Source organism: Tursiops truncatus, chromosome 4 (genome assembly GCF_011762595.2).
Source record: "Tursiops truncatus isolate mTurTru1 chromosome 4, mTurTru1.mat.Y, whole genome shotgun sequence".
Lineage (NCBI taxonomy): Eukaryota > Metazoa > Chordata > Mammalia > Artiodactyla > Delphinidae > Tursiops > Tursiops truncatus.
The window spans coordinates 71,157,560-71,179,025 of NC_047037.1; the positions used below are offsets into that span (position 1 = coordinate 71,157,560).

General features: G+C 46.5%; 1 long non-coding RNA gene across 3 annotated transcripts in view; it reads left to right on the forward strand.

Moving 5' to 3' along the window:
* The window catches only part of LOC109547797 (uncharacterized), a 127,316-nt gene that overhangs the window by 46,523 nt on the left and 59,327 nt on the right, over positions 1 to 21,466 (forward strand). For 2 of the 3 annotated variants that reach the window (XR_012331474.1, XR_012331473.1), the window contains 2 exons: positions 13,207 to 13,344; positions 14,185 to 14,266. The exons of the other annotated variant lie outside the window; for it this stretch is intronic. This is a non-coding gene — a long non-coding RNA (uncharacterized lncRNA). The remainder of the gene's footprint in view (positions 1 to 13,206; positions 13,345 to 14,184; positions 14,267 to 21,466) is intronic. 3 annotated transcript variants of the gene reach the window in all.

Sequence of the window (21,466 nt, forward strand, 5' to 3'; positions counted from 1 at the left end):
AGATAGTTTTGTCTACTTCTAGTGGAAGTGGAGGGAGTGAGTGAAGGAGATTGCTTCTTTGGCCCAAACTGCAAATAAGTCTGACAACCTTGCATAGAGAGCAATTTCCATGAAGAAAAAAATGGGGGAAGCAATCAATTAATTAAAGGCTGACTCAGAGGGGAGGAAATGGAGACATTGGATACAGGGAATATGGACCATAAGTTGTGAGCAATCTTCTCATTTATAGTTGATGGGAACATTATACCTCCTTGCAAGTTTTTCATTTCACAGAGCTAATGATCAGTCATGGGTCATTTCCCCCTAAAAACCTCTTATTTTCTCTGAAAGGATCCTTAAGAATGCACAAGGCTCAGAAACTAAGAAAGAAAGTCTAATAGTAACACCCTAAAACAATGAGAATATCAGCCATTGTAAGGTTTCTGAGACTTTACAGAAAGAATCACCAATAAAAGAATAAGCAAGCCCAGGGAAAAGGTCAGCTCATGCCAGTTTGGAGACAGGCTTAGCACTGAGTGGGCAGATGCAGCCATCTCATCTCCCAGGGAGGACCACTAACTAATTAGCTCTGCTCCATGATTTAAAGCACTATTGATTTGTCCATGACATTAGTGGAGCTAGTATTTGAATCTAGGCATTTTGACTTCAGAGTGTCCATAACCATATGTTAAACTGCTCCCTGGAAGTGGTCGGCGGCACGTGGAGGGAGGAGGAGAGAGAGAGAGATGAGGAATGTGCCCTAAAGATTCAGATATGAGACAGTAGAGGAACTACCCTGGTGGCGCAGTGGTTAAGAATCCGCCTGTCAATCCAGGGGACACAGGTTTGAGCCCTGCTCCGGGAAGATCCCACGTGCCGCGGAGCAAGCCCGTGCACCACAACTACTGAGCCTGTGCTCTAGAGCCCGTGAGCCACAACTACTGAGCCCGCATGCCACAACTACTGAAGCCCACGCGCCCAGAGCCTGTGCTCTGCAACAGGAGAAGCACCGCAATGAGAAACCCATGCACCGCAATGAAGAGTAGCCCCCGCTCACCGCAACTAGAGAAAGCCCACGTGCAGCAACAAAGACCCAGCACAGCCAAAAATTAATTAATTAATTAATTTTTTAAAAATAGAGAGACAATACAGCTCGAAAAAGATTCGGAGAGACAAGCCAGGCTGGCTCTCATCAGTTTTGCCATTTCTGGCATCATTCTTTATGAAGCCTGGCCTCACTTCCTGTCTTTGGGTTCCACCAGATCCCTCTATTTCTAATCACTTTTCTTTTTTGCTTAAGCCAGTTTGAATGGGTTCTGTTCATTGCAACCAAATGATCTCTGACTCAATAAATTAAATTGGGAGGGAACATTTTCCAGCAGGGGGTCTGAAATTAGAATTGTGTGTTATGTTAATCAGCTAGAGAAGTATGTGAGAAATGTTTTAATTTGCTCTTTCTTAAATTCACACAGTATACTAAGCAGGGATGATCTAACTGCTTTAATAACTAAGATTAAATGTCATACAAAAGTATAATTTATAAAAGGGAGTACAGGGAATTCCCTGGTTGTCCAGTGGTTAGGACTCTGTGCTTTCACTGCCGAGGATGCGGGTTCAATCCCTGATCTGGGAACTAAGATCCCACAAGCCGCACAGCTGTGGCCAAAAAATTTTTTTAAAATAGAAAAGGGAGTACAATCTCTGCGCAGTGACTGGGGATTAGTACAATCATGGCTTCACTTCCACCTGGTGGAGTGGAATTTAAATTACAGGGATAGCTTTTTGGAATGGCAATAAAACCAAGTAGCAATCAGTCAGAAGAATGGGTAGAGTTGATGCATTCTTTTTAAAAGAAAAATAAATAAATTTATTTATTTATTTATTTATGGCTGCATTGGGTCTTTGTTGCTGCGCGCGGGCTTTCTCTAGTTGCGGTGAATAGGGGCTACTCTTTGTTGCGGTGCACAGCCTTCTCATTGTGGTGGCTTCTCTTGTTGTGGAGCACAGGCTCTGGGTGCACAGGCTTCAGTAGTTGTGGCACATGGGATCAGTAGTTGTGGCTCACGGGCTCTAGAGCGCTGACTCAGTAGTTGTGGCACACGGGCTTAGTTGCTCCGCGGCATGTGGGATCTTCCCGGACCAGGGCTCAAACCCATGTCCCCTGCACTGGCAGGTGGATTCTTAACCACTGTGCCACCAAGGAAGTCTGATGCATTCTTAATTAGTCTTAATTTTTGTTTCTTAATGTGTTTTTAACTTATTGCATGAGTTCTCCATTGCTGCATTACAAATCATCCCCCAAGATTCAGTGGCTTTTAAAACCATCATGTATTCTCTCTCACAGTTTCTGTGGATCAGGAATTAGGACAGGACAAAGCAGAGATGGCTTGTCTTTGTCTCACAGTCTCTAGGACCTCAGTTGGGAAGATGTGAAGTCTGGGAGGCTCTAATCATCTGATTTGGGAGGCTTCTCCACTCATAAGTCTGGCCATTGTTGCTGGTTATTGGCTGGGACCTCACCCGGGCTGTCTTCCAAACACCTACATGTGATTTCTCCATGTGGTTTCTCCCCCGACCTCGTTTGGCCTTCCGCACAGGGTGGCTGCTGGGTTACAGGAATGAGTGTCCCTAGAGAGAACCAGGTAGAAGCTGTATCACACATTATGATCTAGCCTTGAAGTCACATAGCATTCCTTCTGCCACAGTCACAAGACTGCTCTGTTTAAGAGATGGGAATACAGATCCCACCTATAGAGGGGAGAAATGTCATAGTCACATAGTAAGAAGATTAAATTGGATGGGAGATACCGTTGCAGATATTTTTTGAAAACTATAGACAAAACACAATGACAAATGATGACTTTTTTTTTTTTTTTGTAGTACGTGGGCCTCTCACTGTTGTGGCTTCTCCTGTTGCGGAGCACAGGCTCCGGACGCGCAGGCTCAGCGGCCATAGCTCACGGGCCCAGCCGCTCCGCGGCATGTGGGATCTTCCCAGACCGGGGCACGAACCCGTGTCCCCTGCATCGGCAGGCGGACTCTCAACCACTGCGCCACCAGGCAAGCCCTATGCTGACTTTTTAAATAGACATGTAGTGGAAGTCTGTAAGTCCCCTACTTTTTTGAAAAGCAGGATATTTAGTAAATTCTTAAGCCGCTTGATTGAAAATCTCATCACTTGAAAGGAACAGGTGACAGCAAAGGGGTACTCATAGTCCAGACTGGATTCTGCCAGCAAAGAACTGTTAGTGAGGTGAAACTCATGAGGGTTTCGAAGAGAGTACCCATCCCATTCAGCAGGACAAGTCAGATGTGTATCTTCAGACTTACAGACTTGAAGAAAGCAGACTTCAAAGAGTTCAAAATGGATGATCTCATGGTGAGAATCTCTGAAAGGGAGTATGGCTAAAAAAAGGATGGTTCTAAAAATAAAATTCAGAGCCTAAAATTGTGAATGATCCTGATGAGGAAGAAAAAAAATGTCTAAAGAAAACAGTATTTCTGCTGATGAGCCCCCATTTTAAGAGGGCACACACACAAAGGTGGGAGGAGGGGCACAAAATCAAGGATGTGTATAGAATGCCACAAACCTTTAAGAATGTCAGAGGAAAGCAAAAGCACACGAAAAGTTGAGGTTTCGAGGGTGGGGAAGCTAAAGATAAATAACCAAGAAGATTCTTCTGACTATGTGCAGAACAGGGAAGGAGCAGGCATCATCCATTTCCAAGCCCATCGTATGGCCTGTTAAAACATCTAGAGTTAGCCTGCTAGTTAACACAATGCACATTTAGAAAATATAATTTTGTAAAGTTTCCTACAATTGACAGGAATAAAGCAGAATGCCTTTACTGCTATGTTGCTTCCTCCTTCACCATTATGGACTTTTAAATTTAGGATGACCATATGTCCTAGGCTGCTTAGGATAGGCCCAGTTGTACCTGTGGCCTGAGGGAATTATTAATAGCATTCCATGTCATTCTCAGAAGTGTTCTCGTTTGAATACTGGACAAGATAGGACAGAAATGGCTGCATAATTTACTAACCCCAGTGCAAAATTAAAATGTGGAGGCCCTTGTTCAAAAAGCAGGAAAAAAGTGCCGTTAAAGGTCCTAAAATATAAAACTTTTCCCTTTCTTCTGCAGTCTCTCTTGACTTGCTGTGGTGTTTTTTATTTTATGTTGTTCTAATTAAAATTTTTTTTCAATTATTAACATGAATTTTACCTTTCATCTTTATATTATGTAATGCAATATAAGAGCATTTAACTAGCGTTTGGAACCACCAAAATTACGCAATTCACATTTTGCAGTTTGTATGTGTATATTTATTCTATCTTACCAGAACAGAGGAAATGTTGCAAAACAGACTCAGCTGTTTTTATTTAACCTTTTGACATTCATACATTCTACCAACACTCTTTACCTTTGGCTTATTGATGAGAAAGAAAGGATGGAAAGGAAAAGGAACTATGGGTTGTCCTTGCTTTCCCTTTCCTTCTGTGTCACAGTATTCGGCATAAGTGATTGGCTGGAGGGAAGTAACTTGAGTAAGAAAGGATATGATAGGGTTCCATGGTCATTTGTGTTTCTTAAATTACCTTCCTCAGTGTACAAAGCAAATTCTAGTTCTAAGGGAGAATGTAGCTTCTCAGATCTGTCATCAGCCCACTGACTCAGTCATAGATATAACACACTTACCTTGTACTCACTTTGAGTTCTGGCTGAACTCCATGCATTACGGATCCACTGGCATTCTGCACTCATGGGCTTTGTGAATGCTCTATGCAAATGGAGGAGCAAGGAATGGTGGTGGACATCTCCTCTGTTCATGTGCGGGCTCCAATGTCTCATCAGACTTCACTTGCAAAACACAAGTTCAAAGATAAAGTCAGGAATTTCAAGACAGCAATATGGAGCCTTAAACCATGATCATATGCCTGTGAAGTCCCTGGGTAAGATAAGGACTGTGTATGGTTTCTTGAACTTTAGCATGCATCAGAATCCTGTGGAGGGCTGGTCGAAGCACAGATTGTTGGGTACCACCCCCAGAGTTTCTGACTGTAGGCCTGGGTGGGGCTCAAGAATTTGCACGTCTAACAAATTCTCAGGTGATGCTGATGCTGCTGGTCCTGGTCCTCGGACTACACTTGGAACACTCTCTAAGAGCAGTGAGTCTCACACTTGACTGTACATACCAATCACCAGGGTACCTTGTTAAAATGCGGGCTCTGACTAAGCAGTTCTGTGGTGGGGCTGGTATCGCAGGTCTGTGGCCACACTTTGAGTGGCAAAGGTCTGGAGTAGATAACAAGTACTACTCCAGGAGGAAGACAAGCTGGAACTTGAAATGGGCTTTAAAGCGTGGGTAGGAATTGCTTAAATGGAGATGAGAGCAGGACGCATTCCGGGCAGGACAAAGGGGACTATGCAAGGAGAGGAAGCAGGAACAGTGAGTAGAGGGATCTGGCCAGAGCAGGGGCAATTACTGGGACTAGGGAACTGGGGGTGGAGAAACTGGCCCAGCCAGAATGCAGAGGGTCCTCGGGGCTTGAATGTCCCCCCTAGAAGTGGCAGTTTTGGAGAATATGCCTGGATTACCAATCTCCCAAAGCGATTACCAATCTCCCAAACCAATTACCAATCTCCCAAAGCAATTCTCTATACCCATTGTCATTAAACCCTGAACAGCCAGTCAAACTAGCAGTCCCCAAGGGACCAAATACTCCAAGAGTGTAAGTTCTTTAGGGGGCGTCCTATGTTGAGCTCTAAGGTAGCAGAGGCCTGAGTCAGGAGATCTGGCTTCAGGATCTGGCTTGGATGGGTGACTCTGGGTGAACCAGGCTTGTCCTTCTTCTCTGTAGGGTTCCCCTATACCACAGGGGTGGGGGTGGGGTCTTAGATGATCTCTCAAGTCCCTTTAAACAAAAAGATTACATAATTTTGGGAATCTGCGTGTTCCACCCCTGTCAACACCCCTGCCGTGAGGGTCTGCCCTAATCAAACCCTGGTATGCAGGGTCAGGGCTGAACAGAAGTGGGGGAAGTGGGCCTGGTGCTTCCCAGAGGAAGAAGAGCTTCATGGCACTCCTGTTCCTGATCTTGGTGTCTCTTTACAGGATTAGGCACTGAGTCCCCAGGGATGGAGGCGGGTCCAGCCCTCAAAGTAGCATTCTCAGGAAATTTATCTTGACCATTAAAATCTAAAGTAGATCCAGGTGTGACCAGGAAAAGGTAGCGGGTAGTATTGAAAACAAAGCACCAAATGGATGAAGCTGTGGAGTAAAACAATGAAGCCCTGCAGCTTCTTCCCACCTCCCTCTCTGCTTACTGCGGCCCAGACTCAGGGTTTCGGGGGAGCTTCCAATGCCCTGGGAGGGGATTGTTGCTTGGGTTTAACATGGGTGGGAGGAAAAAGAAGGTCATTGGCCAATAAATAAACATGATTCTAGCAACTTGTAGATATTAACTAAAACTATGCACAAAAGATCAGAAAATTTCTCTTTGAAGGCTGGATGACCCAGTAGGTTTATCTCCTCCGCTGCAAGAACAGAGAGAGGGCACCCCTGCTTCCATTTGGCTCTGTTCCTATCATCAAGAAAAGGCTCCAGGGCTCTCCCCCGCCCGCCAGGGAGGTGGGTAAGCCCACTTCTCTGAGGTTTTTAATTCCTGGGGTAATCCCTTCCTTCCGTGCCAGGTCGGGGGTGGGGAGAACCTCGCATCCAAATCTTTGATCTGGGTTGCAGCAACAGAGAAACACTTCTATAAAACTGTCAGGAAGATGGGAAGGGGCCTTGAAAGAGGGGTTGTAAATGGGCAGTTCACCTTTGATCATTCACCCTAGATTTTTTTTATAGCCTAGGATTATGGTTTTAGAAGTGCCCTTCGTGTGTCTGCACAGGAACCATGTGACTTAAGAACAATTAGATTATTCTAAAAGTTTAGAGAGATTGTGAACAAAGGACTTTCATTTTAATTAAAGAAAAAGAAAAAAAAAAAAAAGAAAACATCAGTCAAACCATGAAGGTGATCCCAGAGCTAGTAATAACGTGGAAACCCAATCTGGTTTTTTCAGTGTAATAGGATACTCTCTGGCCTGGCAATTCCACTAAAATCTATTAACTGACAAGGGTAGGAGATATATTTTAATTCCTCACTCCCCACCCCCCAGATAAAAGAAACAAAGCGTTTGCTGTCTGTCATTGTTGGATTTTTATTTCATGCTATTTAAAATGTCAGAAAAACAGAAACTTAGTCTGACTTTTTTTCACTTGGGTATAAACCGATATTAGGGCTCACTGCTGATTTCCAATTAATTTCATGTGTGTGGTCAAATACTTCATAGAAAAACTAATTCATCATGGCTGTGTCAGTCTGTGTGTGTTTCTATGAATGTCTCTCTGGCCTCCCACCCCAATACCACATGAAGAGAAAGAAAGTTTACAATCTGTTTGTCTTCAAATCTGGTCAGTGAGAGATTTCATCTTTGCCTAGGAAATATAAACAGCTTCATGTCAGTGTTTAGGGAAAGTTTGCGATTTGGGGGGGAGGAAGAGACTTCTCAAATGTGGCCAGTTCTCAGCCCGTTAGCCATGGCCCTCCTGCCTGCTCCCTGAGCCCTCCTCTCTCAGGCAGCATGACTGTGAGGCCCCCGAACCACACTGGTGGCTGCACCCCAGGAACACCCCATTTCCTGCAGCAGCCCTGGCTTCCCTTGCTTGTCCATCAGCTGGGAGGCAAAAGCCCTGTCTCTGTGGAGCTGGCAGGTTTGCCTGGCATTCACCACACCTAAGCTGCTACCCAGACCCAATCCAAGCCACTGGGGTCACGGGGAACAATCTCTTCCCCTCTAACCTTTGTTATACAGCTCTAGCTGCCTACCTCCTTCTCCAGCACCCTTGACCCCTTAGGATGGAAGCGGAATCCACTACTCCATTGGCCGGTACTGAGCCACGACCCAAGACAGGGCTTCTACCTTTTCTGCAGCGTGTCTAGACCTAATCATAGAATTACCCAACACGTCATCATCCCTAAGAGGGGACAGCAGGCATCTGGTGGACAGTTAGGATGGTCTTCCTTGCAGTGAGAGAGCCACGGAGTTAGATGCTGTCATCATTCCTGCACAAGGCCCTGACATCTGCTTGGGAGGCCCCAGAGCTGGGAAAGTGGACACCAACCTCTTGTAGTTGGACACCAACTACAACCTCAGAGCAGAGCCCTGAAGACTGACTGATGGATGATGTGAATGGCAAGGGATGGGGTCCTCTTTAAGGGAGCTGATCAGGGAAGTCCTCATAAAGAAAAATATTTAAAACTTCAGATATTCCATTTTTGAATGATTTCTCTTCTTCCTTATCCTCAGCCACACACACACACAGACATACACACCACAATTTCTTCTTTCCCTCATGATTATCAACAAGCACCAGAGATTTTTTTCTTGCTTCTGCGCAGTAATGCATAGTTTCCTAGGGTGCAAATGACAAGGAAATACGTGAGTTCCAGATGTTTTCATATGTTCTGAAATATTCAATGCCTGGGTCTTTATGACCCCAAAATATCTTAGCAGAGTAGTCAAAACCTCAGACAGTTTGAGACAAACCCATCTAAGTATTCACGTATTCATTCGTTCATCCAACAAATAAGTACTGAGTGTCTTGCATGTGGAAAACAGGAACCATCCAGGGACCACAGAGGAGAACAAGACATAGACAGTTGTTTGGTGATACGTAGATGAGCCCTTGGTGGACTCATCAGACTTCTCCTTGCCATTGCTTTGGCTTCTTAAAGAGCCTCCTTCAAGTTCTCGGTTTGTCTGCAGCTCTCAGGCTATCAGCCCGTGTGTGGTACACACTCAGTTTGGGCTGCTTGGAGATGGGAGACTGGGCGTCATTTCTGCTCACTCTCATCGAGACAGGATCTATGTGCATGTTGTAATTTTATGTGCTTTCTGCTGGAGGTTATTGGTTACCTTAAGCCTGTGGCTGGGAGAGTGGGTTCCAAGATGGCAGGCTCTCAAAGGGCCAGTAGTGATTGACAATGGGAAGGCCAGAGGGTCCAGTCCTGTGGGGAAGAGAACAGTAAGGTAAGTTAGAAAAAGTGAGTGCTTTTTAGAGGCTATCGTTTCTACTGTGTCCAGACTCCCCTGGGTTTAGCAGAAGCGGAAACTGGAGCCCTGTTAGGTCTGCCATAGGAGAAGGTATTGTGCCAGAAATCTACGACAGGATGGAGGAGTTGGGAATGGGATATGCGCTGAGCCCCATTCTAAGGGGAGCAGACTTCCCAAGTGCAGGAGACAAAGCTGAGTGTGAACTGGAGGGTGAGGCTGGACAAGGGGGACAGAAGAAAAAGCCTTCTATCCGAGGTCCCTCAAGCCTGGGGGCTCAGTGGGATCAGCCTGTCAGGTTCTCACCCAGGAGCATCTTAAAGGCCGTGAGCTGCCGTTGGCAGTTCTCAATCTCTCTGACTTGGAAACCTGGAATCCTTACCCAGGGATCTTTTCACAGCTTTCCACCATTAGCAATTCCTCAGATCTGTATACTCTTCAGCAGCTGACCAAGGGCCAGCCCCTGGAGGACTTGGGAACACAAAGGGATTCCAGGGTCCCTCATCCTTATCCATGGAAAACCTAACGTGCAGATGCCACCTTAAATCCAAGAGAAAAACTCTGTCACAGGATTCACAAGAAAGATTAGTACATCCTTATGAATTATGCATTCCACTGTTTTGTCTTGGTTTTGTGTTTGCTTTTTTTGCATTCCATTTTTTTTTTTTTTTTTTTTTTTTTTTTTTTTTGCGGTACGCGGGCCTGTCACTGTTGTGGCCTCTCCCGTTGCGGAGCACAGGCTCCGGACATGCAGGCTCAGCGGCCATGGCTCACGGGCCTAGCCGCTCCGGGGCATGTGGGATCTTCCCGGACCCCCTGCATCGGCAGGCGGACTCTCAACCACTGCGCCACCAGGGAAGCCCCTGCATTCCATTTTTACTGGGAGGAGGTCAAGAAATACTTGTTAACCCTAACCTGCCTGACAAACTCTTATTCTCCTCCTCCTTCCCACAGCCCTTCACTTCTAAGTGAAGTCCTCCTCACTCCTCCCTAATCCTTAAAACTTCCTTCCTTCCCATCACAGCCCCTCACTGCATTGGAAACTTGGAAATGTGTCTCCTCCACAACACTCTTAGCTCCCTGGTGGTGGAAACAGACTTGTTTTTCTTTCATGTCTCTCTGTGCCTGGCACTTCACCCAGCACAGAGCTCCATTAAATGTTTGTTGGACCAGTGAATGAACGAGGGGATGAATGAAGGCATGTAAAGCTGCATCTGATGTGGACGTCAGATGACTGGGCAGACACTGACGACCAGGCTGGCATCAATGTGCCTCCTTTGTGCTGGGAGGACATCACTGCTGCTGGCTCACCTCCCTCCCAGCCAGAAAGGCTTCTTTGCCCCTTGGGCTTGCCCTGGTGGCTGTGGGTCCTCCTGCATTTTCAGGGCCTTGACAAGCACAGAATGAATGCTCCTTCGGATGGCACCCTCATCAGGTTACATTCAAATTGCCTTCTCCCCCAAAACTTAAATTGTCTCTTCTTCCTCCTGAGGTATAATAATCCCTGCAACAGATTGTTTCCTGTTCTATAAAACGACTCCCTTCTGCTCGCCACATCCCCACCGTGGCATTACCTTCTCTCAGTGTTTTCTACAGTCCTCTCTTGGGCTCCAGCTTACTTTTCAAATAGGAGCTTCCTTGTCCCTGAGCACAGATTCCCCACTGACACTGGAACCCCTTGCCTGGCATCTGGCAGGTCTCAGCCCCAACTCAGCATCCCTTGGCTTTGTAGACAGATGATAAAAGAGGAAAGTCAACCCTGTCTTCTCACGTGCAGTCCTCTCCCTGCCACCTTCCCAGGACCTCAGCTCCAGGATTGTTTAGCCTTGGTAGTTTCTTTATCTAATTTCCCAGCACACTTGGACTAGACAATTGGAGATTCAGTTAGAGAGTGGGGCATTCTGCATACTGTCCCAGGGAGATTCACCATTCCCAGACCCCCCTCTTAGTGGATTACTGGTGTCTAGGAGGGCATCAGTCACTTGTGGTTGCCCAGCAAGGAGAAACAGTAGTGGAGTGGGGTGGGTGGGTGAGAGGTGTAGGAGAAGGTAAAGAAAGAAGACTCTAGGGTGGGTGGGAACCAGCCCACCAGAAGTGGGTCACCTCTGCAAAGCCATAGGCATGTAGGCCCTGGAGCGGTAGGGTCCTACCCAGAGCTAATATTGAAGGAAGCATGTTCTGGGAGGGACTGAGATTATAACACATGCGTGTTTGCATGTGCGTGCGTGTGTGCGTGCGCGCACACACACACACACACACACACACACACACAGCATCAAACAGTATCCTCTGAATCTACCCCAGGCTAGAAACCCAAATGGGACTGAGGTATTTGGGTTGGGTGTCCTGTAAACTGTGCCCACGCAGTCAGTGTAGGCACTAGGACTAGCCACTGGTTACATTAGGAAGGAAATCAGGTTAATAGGCTATGACTTAGGGCAACGCTACACGAGGAAGGTGCCGGGTAGTAATTTGCTTCTAGATTCACTTTCCCCCTTCTCCACTCTGCTTTCTGCACGGACAGAGGACCACAGCCGCAGGGGTTCCCTGTCCTCTGGCTTTTGATTGGTTTCAGCCGATGGAGAACCTCAGCGTTAGAGGGAAGGAAGGGAGGGGTGTCAGGTATTTATTCCCCCAACTCCATCCTATGACATGGCCTTAGTCTGGCTGTTTCCTTCCTTTCAATGCATCCCAACTCTGCACAGCTCTCTTTTGTGGTTCTGGGAACCTCTCTCTCTCCTTATCCCGTCAGACTTAGGGAGAGTAGCAGCTCTGCTCTGTTAGCCCTGGGTTTCTAAACTGTCCTTTGTGGTTGTCCCATACTCCAACCTTATCTTTGTTATTAGTTAGCCCGTTTATAAGTAAAACCTCCTTGAATTATCCTAATTTGACAGTGCTGTTTGTCCCCTGTTAGCACCCTGACTGATACAGATAGAAAATCGTATTTCAGTAAGATCCGCATTTTGTTTAAAAAAGCAATAGTCAGGAGCTCAGTTGAGCTGGAAGAAAGAGCAGTCAGGTGTCAGAATAGCTGATTGAAGCTACAATGAGCCAAAATGAAAGTAACAGTGAAGCCTTTAATCACTTGCTGTGATAGTATAAGCAGGAGGCTAAACCCGAGAAGGCGCTGATTCCCTCCTGTTTCATTTTCTCCGTGAAACGACACCTTGGTGTAGGGCCAGGTGGATCAGCGCTGCTGTGGGGTGACCTCAGTGTTGAAGGAGTTCTGAATAAGAGGCTCTGGCAGCTTGACAGACCCGGGAGTGGGTTGGGGGGAGGACCGAGAATGGAGAAGTGCTGGGTACTGAGTCCCAGTGGGGAGAAACGGCAAGGTCCTCCCACCTCCCTTGATACAGAGGTCTCAGCAGAGGTACCTGGAAGACCTCTGCCCAAGCCCTCAGATAAACAGACCTAGGCATGAAGACACCAGGGATAGGGATGTAAATATGTGAAGGGCTTGACTGGTCAAGGAGCCTGAGACTAGGCTGCAACTCTCTCCAGAGACTGTTTTGCCCAGGCTGTGCACCGAGGCCAGTGCATGGAGAGCAGCTTTCCCGGTGTGGCTGCCAGGGAGAGCCTTACCTGGGGTCAGGCCTGGAAAATCACACGGGTTTGTAAGCAGGAGCTGGACTCCTCAACTGTAGAAACACACACAATGGATGAAATACACCAAAATATTAGCAGTGTTTTCTCTAGACCTAGCTATCTAATAGAAATGTAACATGAGTCACGTATGTCATTTTAAGGTTTCTAGTAGCTGCATTAAAAACAGGTGAAATTAATTTTAATAGTATATTTTGTTTAATGTGTCCAAACTATGTCGAGCACCTAAGTGTTTAATGATAGACTTTATACTCTTTTTTTTTGATACTGAATCTTCAAAATACAGGGTGTATATTACACCTATAGCACATCTCAGTTCAGATGTTCACATTTCAAGTGCTCATGGCAACACGTGGCTAGTGCTGCCGTATTCAGTGGCACCGCGCTAGGTGACGGGATTGCAGATTCTTAAAAAGTATTTTTCAAGTTTTCTACCACAAACGTGTTTTAAATTTTATTTTATAAATCGCCAATCTATAAATGTTATCACATCTGGTTTTGTTTATTTTTAATTTTATTTTAGTAAATGTTTCCTCTTAAAATGGATCATTTCCACCGAGGAGATCATTTCCTACCATGTAGCAGCAAAGTTTGAAATAACAGATTATACTATTTCTGGACAGCAGTAACAGGAACAGCAAAGGACTTCCAAGAGATACCTGTGAGTAAGCAATTCAAAAAATGTCTTCTTAAATCACTTTATGGTGCAAGTATTTGTAAACATATAAAATACACTGTTGGGCTGCACCCCACAGGCTTGTGAGCCTTGTAGTTGCCCAGCCTCGAGACCAAAGAAAGAGCTTGGAGACAGCGACAAAGGCACCAATGGTTTATTGGACATGGGATCTTACACAAAGGGTCCTGGAGCAACACCCCACTGTGTGCAGCAGATAGGACATGGCAGCAATCTCCCCTACTCAGGGAAGAAGGAGGCTACCATTTATAGTGGGAATTGATGTCAGGTGGGCTCATCAATTAGCAGGGACTAATTAAACCCTATGTAATTAAGAGGATTGGATAGTCATGTGAGCAAAGCAGGGACTGGTTGAGCAGGGGATGTACAGAGAGCAAGAAAGCAGCCATCTTGAATGGCTTGACCATACATACATGTATGTATAAATGTCTATGTTGTCTGTTACATTAAATATTTAATATATTTACATGGAAAAGGATTCTCTCCTTGTCTGTGGTGGCCTAAGAAGGAAAGGGGCTATTACCATCTTGAGTGAGTGAGCCTGAAGTGCATCATCGGGGCAAGGGCTGCACTTGGTCCAGCCTTGAAACCTCAGGAAGAGGGGGTGTGGCTGCAGCAGACAGAGGGGGCTGCGCTGGGCGGGCGCCTGGGTTTGCACCTGCTCTGGCTGGGGCCTCCTCTCTTCCTGGAGTTGCTGCCTGCGTGGTCGGAGCGCTACCCAGACCTAAACCATCCTGCCCCAGAACCGGGATCTGACCCACTGGAAAATAGGCAACTCTTTCTAACTAACTCTAGATGTTTTTCAAGGAATAAGTGGAACTCTAAGTGCCAGTTCCAGAGATCAAAGGAAGACTCTACTATGCAGGCCAGCCCTGCTCTATGCCAAAAGGTGAGTGTTTACTCTTGCACTTTGGGACAATAAAAACATAACTTGCCTCAGAGTTCGCAGTCCTAGGTTCGTAGGAAGCACGCACAGGTTGGTTACCTGGTTGGCAGGTTGATTGGTTTGGAAACAGCTGCGTGAGAAGGTAGCAGAGAATTGGCCCTGTGGCTGGAGGTGGTGTGGAAATGGAAAGAACCTGAAATGGGCATCAAGATGCTTCCCCTTGACCTCTCTATGTGACTTTGAGCAAGGCATCTCCCTACCTGGGATGTTGTGTTTCTCCACGGACAGGGGATTAAATTAGAATCACGAGATGATCTCTAAAATCCATTCTAGTGAAAGCATTTTGTGATTTTTGCCTCTGGAGGAAGCATTTAAAAGGCAGCCCAAAGGTGAATTTGAAAATGACTTTCAAGTCTGATTCCTGAGAGAGCTGGGGCCAGAATTGGAGAGAGCCTGCATTTATCATTAGGATCGCTGTTGGGTGGAAAAGAACTGCCCCACAGCCAATGACCTGAGTAGGCAGAATTCACTGAGAACCGCCTGGACAGACTTCAGCCATATGAAATACCTTGGGATAATGGTGCTAGAAGCATAAAATTACAAAAATGACAGAAGTGTAAGGACCTTGGGAGATCATCTAGTGTAATCTAGTCCCCATAAGAGGGGACTTGCCACAGGTCACATAGTCAGTCAGGCAAAAGACAGCTCCCCTGACTCTTGATCCAGGTCCCCTGCCATAGAACTGTCCACTGCACTTCCTCCTTTGCAGATGTGGAGAGTGAGGTGACATAGGCAGAGAGAGAGAATTTAACCTTCTGTGAATGGTTTAATAATATGTTTCAACCCTATACTTCTACTTTATTATTACCGGATACCTCTTTCTCTGTTTCCTGATTACTCCATCTTTGTCCTTTGGCTTTCAACGTTTATTAGTGATGATAGATGGAATACAGGGACACACAGTTTCATTCAATAGACATTCACTGAGAGCCTTCCACTGCTGAAGATGCTAGATAAGTAAGACACTGGTCCATCGGAGCCTGGGAGATTCGCTTTCCCTGCCAACCACAGTCCAAGGCAACGAGCTCCGTAACACCCATGGAAGGCACTGCTTCGGGAGCACGGAGGAGAGGTGGTTTGCCTTGTCTCAGGCCCGTCAGGGATTGTAGAAGGAGATAGGTTGGCAAATAGAGATCTACCTGTATATAACAGATACCGATATTTTGCTTATTTGGTAAAGGAGTTGAATTCAGCCTCCAGTATGGGTAGATATTTATATTTAATCCACAACCACCAGGCAAGGGCTGTGGAAACAGGACCTCCCCAGGATTCAGTCTCAGAGTTCTGCTCAGTCTGCAAGTATGCAGCCACGTTCTCCACCTTGTCTTTTTGCTGTTGTTTACACTGCCAGTTATATGCACTTGGCTTATTCGCAGCCTAAAAGCCTCCGCCAAAGTCTTTCTCATCCCACTGAAGACACAGCCCTGGGGAAGGGACAGCAGGCTAAGCCAGGCGCATGACTGAGCATCATTCAGGGACCACGATGGGCCTGGGGATTCCCTTTCCACCAGGAGGTTTGGGGGAAAGCTAGATGGGAGTGAAAGTTAATCTGGGTCTCTTTGAATAGAAAATCAGCTAGAAAATGCCAAGCATGTGACTTAGTTAGTCCTCTCTCCGGGTAGTCATTTACTTGTAAAAGGAGCACTAGTCAAGCTATAAATGTCAGCTTCTTGCCTCTGCAAATGTGGGATAAGGTAACCCCCTGAGTGCTTCAGCCTGTACTCTTAAACCAAGGATCCCTGACGTTGGTGGGGGGCAGCCAGACACACTGTCTAGGAATCAGCCCCGCCCCCCGGGAATGGCCCCAGGTGCTGTAGCTTTGGGGGTTTTTGTCCTCAGTGAATTTAATGCATCTCCTTCCTGAGGGCAGTTCCTAACTCTACCTTTATTATATACAAAAGATGATAACTCTTTAAAAACACGATGAGAGCTGAGTTTTAATGCCCAAGCTTGGGTCTCTACCTGGCAGCTTTTCCTGTATCTAGCTGAGCTGCTCTCAACAGCCTTCTCTTTTGTGAGCTAATCCTTCTCTTGGCTCCTGTCTGTTAATGGCCTTCCCCATCCCCCTGAGGCAGCATGTGCTTAATGATATCCAATAAAGAGGGAGAATTTTCCTTAGCTGTCCTCTAATTTTTGGAATGTATTGTCCCCTCCATAGTGTCAGAAAAAAAAAAACGAAAACGAAAACAAATTAAGCTCTAAAGCAGCAGGAGAGCTAATGGACCTGTCTTTCCCAGAGAAGGGAAAACAAAGCTTCCAGCCATTTGCAACTCCTGAATCATCCCACTGAGAGGTGATCAGTCCCAGCCGGATAACGAGCTCAAATTCGCCTATTCAGTGATTGGCCTTTGTTCAATTCTCTGCTACCTGAATTGTCTTCCTCACTCCGCCTTCAGATACATTGAACCAAAAGTTCACCTGAGGGGCAAGAGATGGTGATTTGAGCATCTAGCCATCATAAATCACTGGTGAAGTCTTGAAATTCAAGGCAATATAAATCCGTGCCATTTGGCTCATTATGAACTGGTATTACCAGGAACATTTTCAGTGCCGATTGTTTTAAATATGAGAGTTCTTTATTATTGTCCCCTGTCCATTCAGATCATGGAGTGATTATTATTGAATATTAAGGGACTCTATATTCACAGAGCATGAGGTTCCCTCCCAATATTTCCAATTTATTGCTGTAGATGAAATACACATACAGTAATAAGTCAGTTTTAGGAGAAGAGTCTTACTCTCCAAACCTTACATAACTGCACTGTAATCTTGGCTTTGTTCCTATCCAGATACTGGGCTGAACACTGACAAAACAAGCCAGCCAGTTTGAACTAAGATCTCATTTGATTGTTTTCCCCCCACTAAATTAGCACATTTCTCAGGCATCATTCCGAACAATGGTTCTCAATCCTGGCTGCAATTAGAATCATCTGGGGACCTTTAAAAAAAAAAAATCAATGCCCAGGCCCCACTCCAAATCAATTAAAATAGATTTTCTGGAGGTGGGCCTGAGGCATGGGAATTTTTATAAAGCTTCCCTGGTTTTAGCAATGTGCAGCCATGGATGCGAATCACTGTTTTAAACACGATCAAAATTAATGAGTATGAGTTTTGCTTGCACAATGACTATTAATTTAATATTTGTATAAAACTTAACGTAGTCATACTTCAAGTCAAATAAAGCCGACAGGAAGCTATATCTATATAGTGAAAAATAGTCATGTTCCAATGCCACTTAGATTAGCCAGATCTTTGGAGGTCATAAAACAATAACATAAACAAATCTGGCCAAAAAAACGTTTTAGCAACCAGTTTCTTATCTGGCACGTTTCTAGTAGCCCGGGGCTGTGTGACTGTTCGAGGTGTCAACATTCACTCTTCATCCTCTCCATTGAGGGAGCCTGGTTGGAAGCCAAGGGTCTAACTGCACTACTGGGGGGTGGGGACAACTGAGATCAGACCCAGGACACAGCCTCCTCACACCAACATTGGGACCACTGAAGACTGTGGCATCTTCTTCTTGAGAATTCCATGACCACCCGAAGCATCCACCTCAAGGATGTTTTCTCCACTCCACCACATCCACCCTTCCCCCCCGACCCCCAACACACACACCCTGGGCCAATCCTGAAGGCAGCTCTGTGTACCAGACGTGACCACACTCCAGAAAAGACACCTTGGCTGCTACAGGCCTGCAGCTTCCCTGCTGAGGCAGAGCCTGCTTCCCTGAAATTGGTTTGCCAAATTCACGTGTCCCCAAATGGTCCTTCTCACAGAGAGGTCTGATCTGCAAGCCTTATAACATCTTCATTGCTTTAAAGAATGGAAGAAATGTCTGTTTCTAATTACAACATTTACAGCTCCCTTTTCTCTCCTACGGAAGACAGACCAAGCTTCTTTTTGAAAACTTGCAAATATTTCACATTTGTTTGGCGAGCAGATTTCTTTCCAGGTTTTTGGAAAGCTGGTCACTGACACATGGCTGCTGAGTGATATTGTCGCTGAGTGCAAACATCACTTGTTCCCAGCATAGCCAAACCTGCTTTTAGGCCATGCCAGGAGGAGGGAGGGGTGAAACTGTTGTGGAACCGCCCCAGGGCTGCTGAGAGCGGTACTTCTGTCTGCAGAAACCTCAGAGAGAAGAACTGAACAAGGTGTATGATGGTCTGTCTTGAACCCTGCCCCTACCCCACCCTGACCCTGTCCTAGACACCAGTTGATTCTAGTTCAGGCCTCTATTTAGCATGAGACTACAGAAAAACCTAGTGTCCTTTTTGGGAGTAAAAATGGAATGGCATAGATCCTGGGATATCAGGCCTCTGGTCTGTCCATTCTGAGCCTGGTCCCAGTTACCACTGGGCTCCATTAACCTGCTAGATCCTTTTCTATAAAGGGTACAGATAGAGCAAGATCCAGCCTGGGGTAACTGGCTGCTGAAGCCAGGTGCTTCAGGATCCTACTCCTGAGTATAATAATCACCTTGGACCCCAGGTCAGCTCTTCATCTGTGCATATTCATGATGGTCAAGTGTCATAGGGGATTGCAAGACTATTTAATGTAGACACTAGAATGTTAGCACTAGAAGGAACCTCTTACATTACAGAGGGGTCTGTAAGACTCAGCTAAGAGAAGTGACCTTCTCAAGGTCACACACTAATTAATGCCAGAGGTAGGAGGAGAACCCAGAAATCCCAACTCCCACACAATGCTCTTTCTATCACCCTTTGCTTTCAGATTTTAATGAGAACCAGACTATGTGTATACGTTGATGAGCATATTCTTTTCCCAGAAGAGAAGACTGCTTGGGGAAATAACATGATTAATAGAATGTTACTCGGAGTTTCAGAGGGCCAGTCCAGGGTTTGTGCTGGAGAGAAATGGGTGAATCCAGGAGTCAGGGGTGCAAGAAGCCACACTGTGAAATCCGTGCAGAGAGACACTCACTCCCCCACGTTGGGTGCAGGGAAACTTTCTGTAGCTCTACGGACAGTCAGTAAAGAACCAGGAAAGAAGCAGCGCTCCAAGAGGAACCTAAATCCCTGAGTTAGAAAAGGAATTATTCTGAGAAAGAAGAGAGAAACCAACAGAGGGAAAAGTTAATCCCTTTTTAACTGCTCTTTGTTTCCGCACACAAGCTGAAGCAAGTAGGAGGAATTTCCAGCTCAGAACCCCCAGTCAGAAAAGTCTGGTCAGTTTATTTAACCTACAGCCAGTCCAAGAGAGGAGACAGGCAGGGACTTAAAGGGACACTGCCATTTTATGGGGGGGAAAACCCGGCTGCTGGAATGAAACTGTCTGTTCTCAGCTAAGCCCAGTGCCACAGTCAGGAGGGCAAGGATTCCCTTGATGCCAGGCATGGGGGGAGGCAGGGGCAAGTTCCCAGGGGCTACTGGCAGGATATGGCTGCTCTCTCCCCAACTCTCTGGAAAAATACAAGCAAGGAAATTTGAACTTGGTTCTTGAATAGGCGCATTTTGTGTATGAGTGTAACGTGAGCACCCAGCAACCCCCAGGGCTTCATCTCTGGTGACTTACCCCTCAGTGGCTCTGGAGACTGCCAAAAAGGGCTGGTCGCTCAGAGCTCAGGCCTGGTTGTCCTCTAGTTCCAATCAAAGGAAGACATGGAAGGTGATGAGAATGTGTCTGAGGGGCTGGAGGTCAGTCCTGGGGTGCAGCCTCCCCTCCTCACGGGAACCAGAGTCATGTTTGCTGGGATCCCTAAAGAAATCCTGGTAACAGAGAAAATGAGCTAAGAAGAAGGAGATTTCTAAGAAAATGGTGACGTTTATGTCAAATCAGGAGTGAGCTGGAGGGCATTAAAGTGAAGCCCCAAGGAGCTGCTCAGGGACTAAACAGTGGGTTCACACGGCCCAGACTCTGGGAGGCCATTTTTCCCCACAGGGGTGCAGGCTGACTGTCCTGGGACAGCCTCTCTGAGGTCCCTTCCCCCTCCTCACAGGGCAGGCTTCAGGCTGGCAGCTGCACTGTAGAAAACCAAGTCTCTACTTGCATCCTCAGTTCTGGCCACTGTGCTAGGGAAAGCTCTTCCCCCAACTGTTCATTCCCAGATCTGAAAAACAGAGCTGCAGAGTCAGCGTTGCCCACCCAAGGGCTCTGACAAAGGATGGGCACAGTTCTAAAGATGTACACAGAGAGAGGACTAAGGGGTAAAAAGAAAATTCCACCTGTCTTCAGGGCGACCACTACCCCCCATTGCCTGGGCAGCAGCGGGAGGTACCAGTTTTGTTCCAAACGAATCCTGGGCTGGAGAGCACTGCTGGCCTCAAAGCTATAAAGTTGCACCCCAAGGACATCCCAAGGCCCTTTGGTGACAGACCTCCTTAATCAGCGTGGGTGTAACTCATGTCCACCCTGTGCCCAGCTCTGGGTGGCACGGGAGACAGCGGGGAGGAAGACGGACACATCCCCAAACTCATTGAGGTTACATTCTAGTCAGAAAAACAACAAGCCAAAGATGATGTGAGGGAGCTAAGGGAGGAGCATCTAAGTAGGCTGGAGGGTCGGGGAAGGCCTCCCAAGGGAAGTGACATAAATCCGAGATCTGGGGATCAAGAGGAATTAGACAAATGGGGTGGCAGGGACTGTGAATTGTCTCTCAGTAGCCACCTCCTCTTCTTCCATAATCGCAGAATTTTCTGTTGAGTCTGTGACTTCCCAGAAAACAACTACAGTTCCCAGCCCCTCTTACAGCCAGATGTGACTAGATTCTGGCCCGTGGGAATAGGTGACTACCTTCTGGCCCGTGGGAAATGAAAAGAGGTGGAGTGTAAACTCCTGGATTTGGGGAAGGGAGCTGACCCTCCTCTTGCCCCTTTGCCCCTTCTACCAGCTGCAACGTGGCAGTGGTGGGGAGCCTTCTCAGAGTAAGTCAAGGAAGGTGACACCCCTGGTGACCAGATAGAAGCTGCCTGGGCCTCTGATGAGCTCTCAGACCAGAGAGGCCACAGCCGCTTGGAGTTTTATATGAGAGAGAAATAGACTCCTACCTCGTTTAAGCCACAGTTATTCTGGTCCCTCTGTTAGAACGACCAAAGTAATATCCTAACTAGTACACAGTGTGGGGGAGCAGCAAGGTGTTTCTGCTTCTATTCATCTGATCTTCCCAGGAACCCAGTAAGTAGG